Consider the following 9,366-nt stretch of genomic DNA (forward strand, 5'->3'; position numbering starts at 1 on the left):
GATGGATTTTATGTACAAATCTACCGATTGGTGAGTCAGAAACTATTTTGGGCTTAGTTAGTGTGATTGGACTAATGCGGCTAGCCACCTGCCTACATATTCAGTTGAGCAGTGTGTGTTTTCATTGTTGCTGACTGGGACTGACAAACATAAGTTTGGTCAATGATGAACAGTTGATTATTTCACGACGATTTTTCTTAGAGATTTTGCTTTGCCGTCGGACACACACACACACACACACACACAACACACGTCATGCTTTTGTCTTGTGGGGTGGGCAGCCATAGGTCGCACACGAGAGAGTTGGTTTGGAGATTGTGCAGAGTGCACTCAACAGCTCTCCTTGCAGAAAGTAAAAATGTCGCGTTTCCCGGCTTCGGTCGATTACTGGAAAGAGTCTTGGTTACGAAGTTATGCATATGAAAATACTTCATTAATTAAATCACCAAGCCAAATGGTTAGAATCCCGCCAACAGGCTGCTGGCCACAGCTTTTTGGACCAGCATCATCGGCACCTGCATTCACTGATGTTACTAACACCCTTCACACCTGGTATTACAGAGAGCAAAGTTGGGGAATACATTGGTTTAGGTCCAACCAACTTTCTTCCCCTGAAATTGGTGAATCCAGGTTCAATCCATAATTTGAAGGCCTCCCAAGTTTCTTCAAACTATTAGTTAGCTAGTTTAGTGACAGCCCTGCACCGCTGAGTCCAAGGAACCTTTTATCTATAGATGTTGCATTGATTGACTACAGGAAGTCACTACACCACCCCCCCCCAAAAAAAGCTAAGCTTACCGCTACTGGCTGAAACTTATATTTAAGAGAAGTCAATCTTCTCATGTCAACTGTGAACAAGAAGTAACCAAGGATATTATCCAAAATGTCAAACTATATCATGAATAGTTCAGTCCAAGATGGCGGAGCTGCACTCAATAGACGTTCCATTGAAACAACGCCCCCATGACGAGCTGCGCTCCGCCATCTTGGACCGAAGCACACAGCGTTCAACTGAGTTTCCACCTCTTGTTACTATCCATATCTTTGGTCAGACTATGACATTCTTGCTGTTGAACCTAAAAACCCTTCCTGGTTCTTAACTTTTCTGATCTCTCCGATTTAGATCTAACAAGAAAATGATGCGCTTTCTGAGAAAAATGGCTGCTTTCAGTATATCCCTTCTATCCATGACAAATTGGCAGAAACAAAAAATCTGGGCTCTTTTTGGCCCAGAACCAAGACAGCTGAACTCTCTGACCAAGGGTCCACTACTACTCTTTGATGAGGACTACAACGACGGCGCTGAGCCCAACGTGCTGCCTCTCTGCAGGTTGAAGCGATGCATCACCTTGACCACACTGAGCTGTTTGAAAGTGCCTGTCCACGACCTCTTACGCCTTCAGTTGCACGGGGTAGCTCTCCTCTTTTAAGCTAAGCTCTCATGGCGCCATTTTAATGCTATGAAGCCATCACCTGCAGTTAGCATTTTGGCGCCACTTTGACAGCGAATAACTTTACATCTGAAGCTGTGAGGACTCCGTTTTGTCCGTTGTGTATTCTAAGAAACCACGACAATGTGTAAAAGGTTCCATTACCGTGTAAGCTCACGTTATGGCTCCGTAGCAGACTTTTTTGTAAAATAGGCTAACGATTGCGCCATAACTAACAAATTATCGTTGCGTAGTCGACATCACCGTATTCGTCGAGAAGCTCGCAGATAGTTTTTGACTTACATCCCTGTTATTGTTTAATTATTAATGTTACTAGCATGTTAGTTAGCATAATTAGCCTGTGCCTGTGTTATCTCCTAACCTCCTAACTCTTCGTCTCTGCTGATTGAGAATTAGATTTCCTCTTGCACAGCTACCACAAGACTTACAACATTCAGACAGGTTGCTTACGTCACATCTAAGTCTTCAAGCTCAGTTGGAGGCTGCGCAGTAAGCGTAGCCATCACCCAAAAAGTGCTTTTATTTCCCACTCACTGTCTCCGTCTAGAACTACGATTTGTTGATCCATTTCTTTAACTGTCTATGCTTCAGTGGACGCAAGATCCCTGGTCCAGGCCCGTGGATGCGAGGCAGATGACATATGTGATGTCTCCATCCAGGCTAGAGAAATCGAGCTATGCAACATGATGGAAGAGATTTCCTGGCATCCCAAGTGTAGGTAGACAATGACCAATTACCTGTGCTCTGTTAACAGTTTAATTGGCCACCTTAGAGGGCAGTCATAGATCGGTTTGTTGTTCAGTTTCCTCTGTAATGTGAATGATATGTTATAACCTCATTCAGTTGTGATCATAGAATAAGACAGCTTAACTATCTCTTCAGCTCATTTCTTTTCTTTACAAATTTGCAAAAGCGATTTTGGGAAAAACAATGCCGTTACTTCAAATGCAGTTTATCCTTCTGAATCGTTTCTTCTTCATCTGCTGTGTCTTTGTGTGTGGTCTCTCTCTCTTCCAGATGTATCTCTGTAGGAAATCAAAACCTGCTGGATGCGCCAACAAGGAGAAAACCACGGCAAGGACAAGAGATATTTTTATTAGAATCTTCTTGTTTTATTCGAATGAATAATACATGACCAACTGTCCTTCAAACACACTCAATCAGTCTTCAGTTTGCTAACTTTTCTCAGTTATCCAGCATGGAAATGGGGAAAAGTGTTTTTCCTTGTAAGGACACAAAAACATCTTGAACCTGGACTAAATATACTCTTTGAAAGTCATAACATTACTTAGTGACAATGCCTGATGCAATACTTTTATGAACAACACAAAGCGTCTGAACCCTGGTTCCCAGGCTCCCAAACTGCTGCCATCATTTTGGTTTCATTTTCATCAATTAAACAATAAATAACTATTACTGATCACTTCACCCACCCTATGAAGTGGTATATGATTTCAAACAAACATAAAATGTATCCCACAGGACCCACGTAAAGATATTATAGTGTGAAAAATTCATGTGCTTGTATTAATAACCTGCAACGATTGCTAAACTGAGAGCAGCGTTGTCTTTCCTCCAAATTGAAATTAACACTTTTTTGATGCTTTTTTTTTTGTTGAACTTTATTTTCAAGAATTTCTCAACAGCAAAAGAACTTCCCTTACCAAAGCATGAAATCAATAGCTTGAATACTGATCCACTCTACATATTTCCAAAATAATGCAACACCAATAAACCAGATCACCTGAAACTTTGAATACCCTTGAAGAGAAAACTGCGCGCACAACACTTGCCATATGTATACATAAGTACACACAACCCACACCCCCCTCCTCCCCTCCATGTTGCCCACACACAGCCAAAATACAACACAAAGTGAAACAAACAGCAAAAATACATTATCAAGATATCACACATACATGCATACATACGCTATACATGCATATACCATACACAACACCAAAAGAATACCGAGGCAGAGCTAGATTTGCAATTTATTAGAATCCCTACAGCCCAAAATCACACACACCAAATTAATTTCACCAAGCCATCTTGTATAGGAACTTGTCCACTTTGAGCTGTAAACATGCAGTCATGTTTTTCCATCATATACACTTGTTTTACCCTATTCTTCCACTCTGCTATAGATGGTGACAAAACTCTTTTCCACTTAGCCGTTATAGTTTTTTAGCTACTAATAGTAAATGTGCAAAATATACTTTGTCGTACGTTGAAAAATCTGGTATTATTACTTGTAAATAAACAAAGCATTTGAGGTATTTATCTTTATACACTGTCTCTATTTCTTCCCTAATCCCCTTCTAATACTCGCTGATAACAGGGCAGTCCCAAAGAATGTGCGTATGGTCCCCAATCTTCCCACACCGTCTCCAACATAGAGCTGCTGAAGGTTTTTTTGACAAATCTAGAATTACAAACGGGGGTGCGAAAATCTTGATACAATTTTCCAACTGATTCCTTCCACATTTTGGCTGTTAATTTCCTTTTGACTGCCCCGCGACAATTTGTCCCATTGTTCGTCCTCTATTATAAATGGATTCTATTCCCAGTCTTCTTTCACATTATAGGTATTTTTGGTGGTTATTAGATGAAGAATTTTATACAAATGTGAAACATGCTTCGGGTTGGAAAGTTTTTTTCTGCAATGGTAATAAATATTGTTCTATAATCATTTTTGATTTCTATTTAGTCTCCTTGTGACTTAATGTATGCCTAATTTGCAGATATATATAAATTATTTGTGGGATACTAACTGTTCCTGAATTGTGCAAAGGACGTTATATCAGCCCCATCGAATATTGGTTTAGTATTTGAAGACCTTTAGCTGCCCACTCTTAAAGCCTTGGTCCCCGTGGAAGGTGGAAAAGTCTATATTGCCCACAATAGGCATAGCTCTGAAACTGTCCTGTAATCTCTAAGCATTTTTTTTACTTCTGTCCATATTTTTAAAGTGTGTCTGGTCCATTATTTCATTTTCATTTATTTAACACCTCCTGAGTCTAGAAGGGAAAGTAGAAATTGTATACCTTTAGTTTCTTTTTGATGCTTTTCATTGATTTTTTTTACTTTTTCTGATGTTTTGGTCAAAGGAATGGATGTTGATGGATATCCAGACTGAGATATGTCCACTTTTACTCAACACACTATTTGAAAAACAATAAAATTAGAAATTAGAGACCTCAAGTAAGAAATTTGTACTAAACGTACCAAAGAGCGTTGTGGTGAATCATCCATGTTTTTGGCTATTGAAAAAGAACATAGATTTAGGAAAACGGTCATTTGACCCAGGATCAACATGAGGGTTTAAGGGGGAAGAATGTGAATCCAGAATTCTGCTGATCATGCATCTGGCATTCAGAGTAAAAACATGTATTTACAATCTGTAGTGTGTATGCAATTGTCCAAAGAACTAAACTAAGCACAGGTAAATAGACGAGTAAAGCATGCAACCTAACCGTCTCGTGAATGCCGACACATCAGATCTGTGTGGAGCGATGAGGAAAAATATTTTACAAACAAACCAAATGCCATATTTCCATCACGTCTTCCACACTGTTTAACTGCGTCCACCCCTCTTCTTTTGCAGTGGTTTATGGAACCCCACATTTTTGCGCTACGTGTGAATGAAAATTGGCTATACCGCCCGTAATGGGATTCTATGGGTCAAAGCAACAAGGAATCATACACAAGAGCATTTTCAGACCCAATTTTGTGTACCCAGACACCGCCTGGGACGAGGTTACGCGCATCATGTTCACCAGACCCGGTCCGCGCCAAATATTAATTTGAATGCATTGAAGGGTGCTTTTTGTTGCATTCACTGGATGTCAGAAAAAAAAAAAGCCGTGAAACGGAGAAGAGAGGGGAGGCGTGTAAGAGAGCCAGCGGGGAATCTGATAATGACAACCTACTGAGGTATGGACAGCAGGGAATCACATATAAAAACACCTGTTGAGAGCAAAACACAGGGGGGAATCAGACAGACACTGGGCCATAGTCTGCGAGAAACAGGGATCACTCGTGTACCTAACACCCACTTTCCACATGAGGTCACACACCTCGGTGGCCTGCAGACACTGAGAAAAGCAAACAACATACAGTGACCACACGTTTCGAGACAAGGAGAAATGGAAAATGAAATTTTCCCAAAATGAAAAAAAAGGGTGGGGGGAAGCATTGGTGTTCTTTTCTTCAGCAGCTGGTTAACCCACCACTGGTTTTGTTACTTTTTTTGTATTTTTATTCGCAAAAGTTTCTTCATTGAAATAAAAAAAAGCTGTGACACTGAAATGTTTTTTTTTTTAATGGAAGATAAGAAAATATTTTAAAGACCGAAAAAACCTGTTGACTTTCCATGATGAGTATTGTTTGACAAGATGTAGATTGCAGCAAAGAGTTATGTATCTTTGGTCTTAGCCTTGTACTTCTTGGCCTTTAAATATTAGTGTAAGTAAGGCTGCTTGGCGGTTTGAATTCTGTTTCTTTATATTTATTTTTTATTTGCTCCTGTGATCGCTTACCCATGCCAGGGCTACAACTGAAGAATACAGTATATTTCAAGATGTATATTGTCAAGTGTAATTAGGTTAGATCTTGTTGTGGGGGGGGCAGAAAAGATAAGTAGAAGTGACAATTGATTAGCAGTTCAAAATAGCACCCGTCTACCAGCCAAATGCTGTAAAATATGCAAGTGGCTGGTAGATTTGCTTCACACCCACCAGCAAAAAAACAATGGTCGCTTGGTGAAGTTCTAACATTCATGATACGAAAAAGTGAACCCTGACAACCAGACCCACATCATCACATGTTGGTCTGGGAACATCCCCATTGGCAGGCTCAATCTGAGGGGTGGGATAAACGGTCGTCAATTCCCTCTGCAGGCATAGGATATGCGCTCCAACCAACCAGGAACGCTGGTGTTATTGTTAAGCCCGCCCACCGACTCTATACACGTGTGATTGGCCTGACCAGAAACTGCGCCACTAGGTGTTCTAGATTTCAAGGCTAGGATGTTGGGGCAATAAGAAGTAATTTGGTAGAACTTTTTGAGGGTTTGAACGCCCCCCCCCCCCCCCCCCCCCCCCCCCGAAAGAGTCACAACGACCATCTGATGGGTTGTGAAATCCTCACCAGAAAAAACTGAATTTCAAATTAGAAATTATTTTTAGCCCGCCCACCAGCTCTACCACAATGTGATTGGCCTTACCAGAATTAGTTTTTTCCACTCGCAAGCCACGAGGGATGCTAGACTGACCCTAGCTGCAAATAACATTTGTTCTTCTAGGTGTGTCCAGATTTCTAGGCTAGAACCTTGTTGATAAGCCTTGTTCACCTACACATTTACAGCTTTGGCACTTTTTTGCCAGCTTTTCCTTCCTGGGTTTAGGTTTTTTTTCCTGGGTCTGGCTTTAGGTTAATCTTATTGTGGCCTTCTTCTGTAAAATATGGTTCTGGTAACGTGCCCATGTTTGCGATTGGGCATATGGTGCAACACCGCCCCTTTTACGTGAATGGCTCATCGTTGGATTGGGACCCTGGGTAGTTTGAACTAGCTGATAACCCCATCAGGTCCCTCCTGTTCTGTTAGGTTTGGTAGGGATGAGGAAATTAAATCCAGACCTTGCCTTGGAGTATATGCCTCGATGTTGCTCATCTCGAAGGACGGATACATCGCTGGTTGTTTTGTGAGTGAAACTGGGCCACAGTGGGGGATGGGGAATTTGTTTTATTTTATATCAAAGAAAAAAGTCCTTCCTCTGTCGCTGTTTCCATCCACAAATTTTATCTAATTAAAGATATTGGAAAAAAAATCCCTTGTGGAAACTGTAAAATTCGATGGACTTTCATGAATACGACTCAAAGGTTCAGTCTCAGGATTTTATCTTCATCGATCGGCTTAGCGATAACGCTGATGGAAACGTTATTTGCTGAAAAAATCAGTAATTGCAATTAATTTTAGGTAATTTTATGGTTGCAACCCACCACAAAATGAAGAAGAAGTTGTTTTTGTTCATTTCCGCCCAGTAGTTCCTCCTTTGTCTGCACACATGTTGGGTGTCAACAAAGACAGATGGAAGTGGACAAATGAGAGACGAGAGACTTTCTGAATTAATTTATCAAGAACTCGCCAAGGAAATGGCCGACAAAGGTTAGACAAGCCGTGGGAGCGTCCTGCGAGTCAATGGAAGACACTCAAACAGCAAGACATGTCTCAAAAAGAATTGTCTCTACAGCATGCCAAAGGCCAATAAAAGGCAGATTGCATCTTTATCATCATAGCGATGTGTTGACAGCTGTCGTTGTTTTCTTATTGTAGCTTGATATGTCGCTATCAGCTGGCACATAATCACTAAAACTTGTGCAATATTGATCATTTGTTGGTTGACGGCACGATCCATTTTGTCTAGAAAACTTTGCATATGATTGTTTGATTGTACGATTCAGTGCAAAAATGAATGGAAACACCTTCAATGTCTCAAATCAATTTGATATACCAATTTGATTGCACTGATGTCATTACGACAGTTTTTATTCATTTTAAGCCGCTGGATGGACACACAATTCACAGCTTTATTCAAAGTTTGTTTGTTTTTTACCAATTCCGAAAATTCGATTGACAAGTGATGGAAACTTGGCTATAGTTGTGCTTTTACAGAAATGAAGGTACAATGTGAGTTAGATCTGTGTTAAAAACCCTGTACAGAGTGAGATTGAAACTGACACCATCATGGACACCACCCTCTCACCCCCTACATGCAGTACGTCAGGCATGGTAGCAGTGCCTACCTTGCCAAATTCAAGCATAAAAATGTTTATTAAATAAATGTATTATAAACTTGTATTTTTATTTTTACTGTTTATTCTTGTGATTTACTATGTGTGTTGTACCAATTATTTAGACGTAGACGATGACAAATGTAGCAGTTACGCTATAATCAAATAGAAAAAAGGCAAAATAAGCAGCCTTTACTGCCCATTCAGCGTTAGCCAATGGTTGGCGACTGCGCACTTCGCTCCTGTTTCTTTAACATGTACGTCAAAAGGCACACTCTGCCGTGCCTTTGTACGTAAATGTGTTTATGCCAGTAATCGTCTCCGTTAGTTATCAAACATGACCAATTAGAATCCAGATATTCTGTCCCTTTGCGTAGCTGACGTCATTACACCTAGCACGTTGTAAACGCAATCCCCGCGAAATTCAAAGTCAAATAACAGCAGCGGAGTCCCGCCGATATCACGGCGTGAGGACCTTCTCTAAACCGATTTTAATTCAAAAAAGACTAATAGCAAGATGGAGGTCTACGCCAGCCTTAGATGGACTACTGCAGCAAAAGGACAAATACTCCTCGCATCGTTTCAAACTGACGTGGTACGGAAGAAGAGATATGGCTATGTGTGCCATGCTAACGCAGTGAGCGGCGGGACCTCTACGGGTCCTGGATCTGAACAACCTGCCCGCAGCTTTAACCAAGCAGGAAAAGCCGTCAGCTCATATAATACGCGCAACTACAGCTTCGCACATTTTCCCCCTGAAACGGATCAAAACATCCAGTGTAAACCGGAACGGCCCGCACGTCTGTCCAGCCCTCGCCGAGTCAGATACGATGCAAACTAAAGCGCCGTAAGAGACGTTTTTACAACGCTGTGATCGCGTCTTCACGAGAAAGCGTCGGATGGATTTTATGTACACTCTACCGATTGGTGAGTCAAAACTATTTTGGGCTTGTAGTTAGTGTGATTGGACTAATGCGGCTAGCCACCTGCCTACATCAGTTGAGCATGTGGTTTTCATTGTTGCTGACTGGGACTGACAACCATACATGGCCGCTGTGCAATAATTAGAACAAAGATGGTTTCATAACTTGCATTCTGATGCTGGCACTGACGTGTGTGT

The sequence above is a fragment of the Etheostoma spectabile genome, chromosome 12 (assembly GCF_008692095.1).
Source record: "Etheostoma spectabile isolate EspeVRDwgs_2016 chromosome 12, UIUC_Espe_1.0, whole genome shotgun sequence".
NCBI lineage: Eukaryota > Metazoa > Chordata > Actinopteri > Perciformes > Percidae > Etheostoma > Etheostoma spectabile.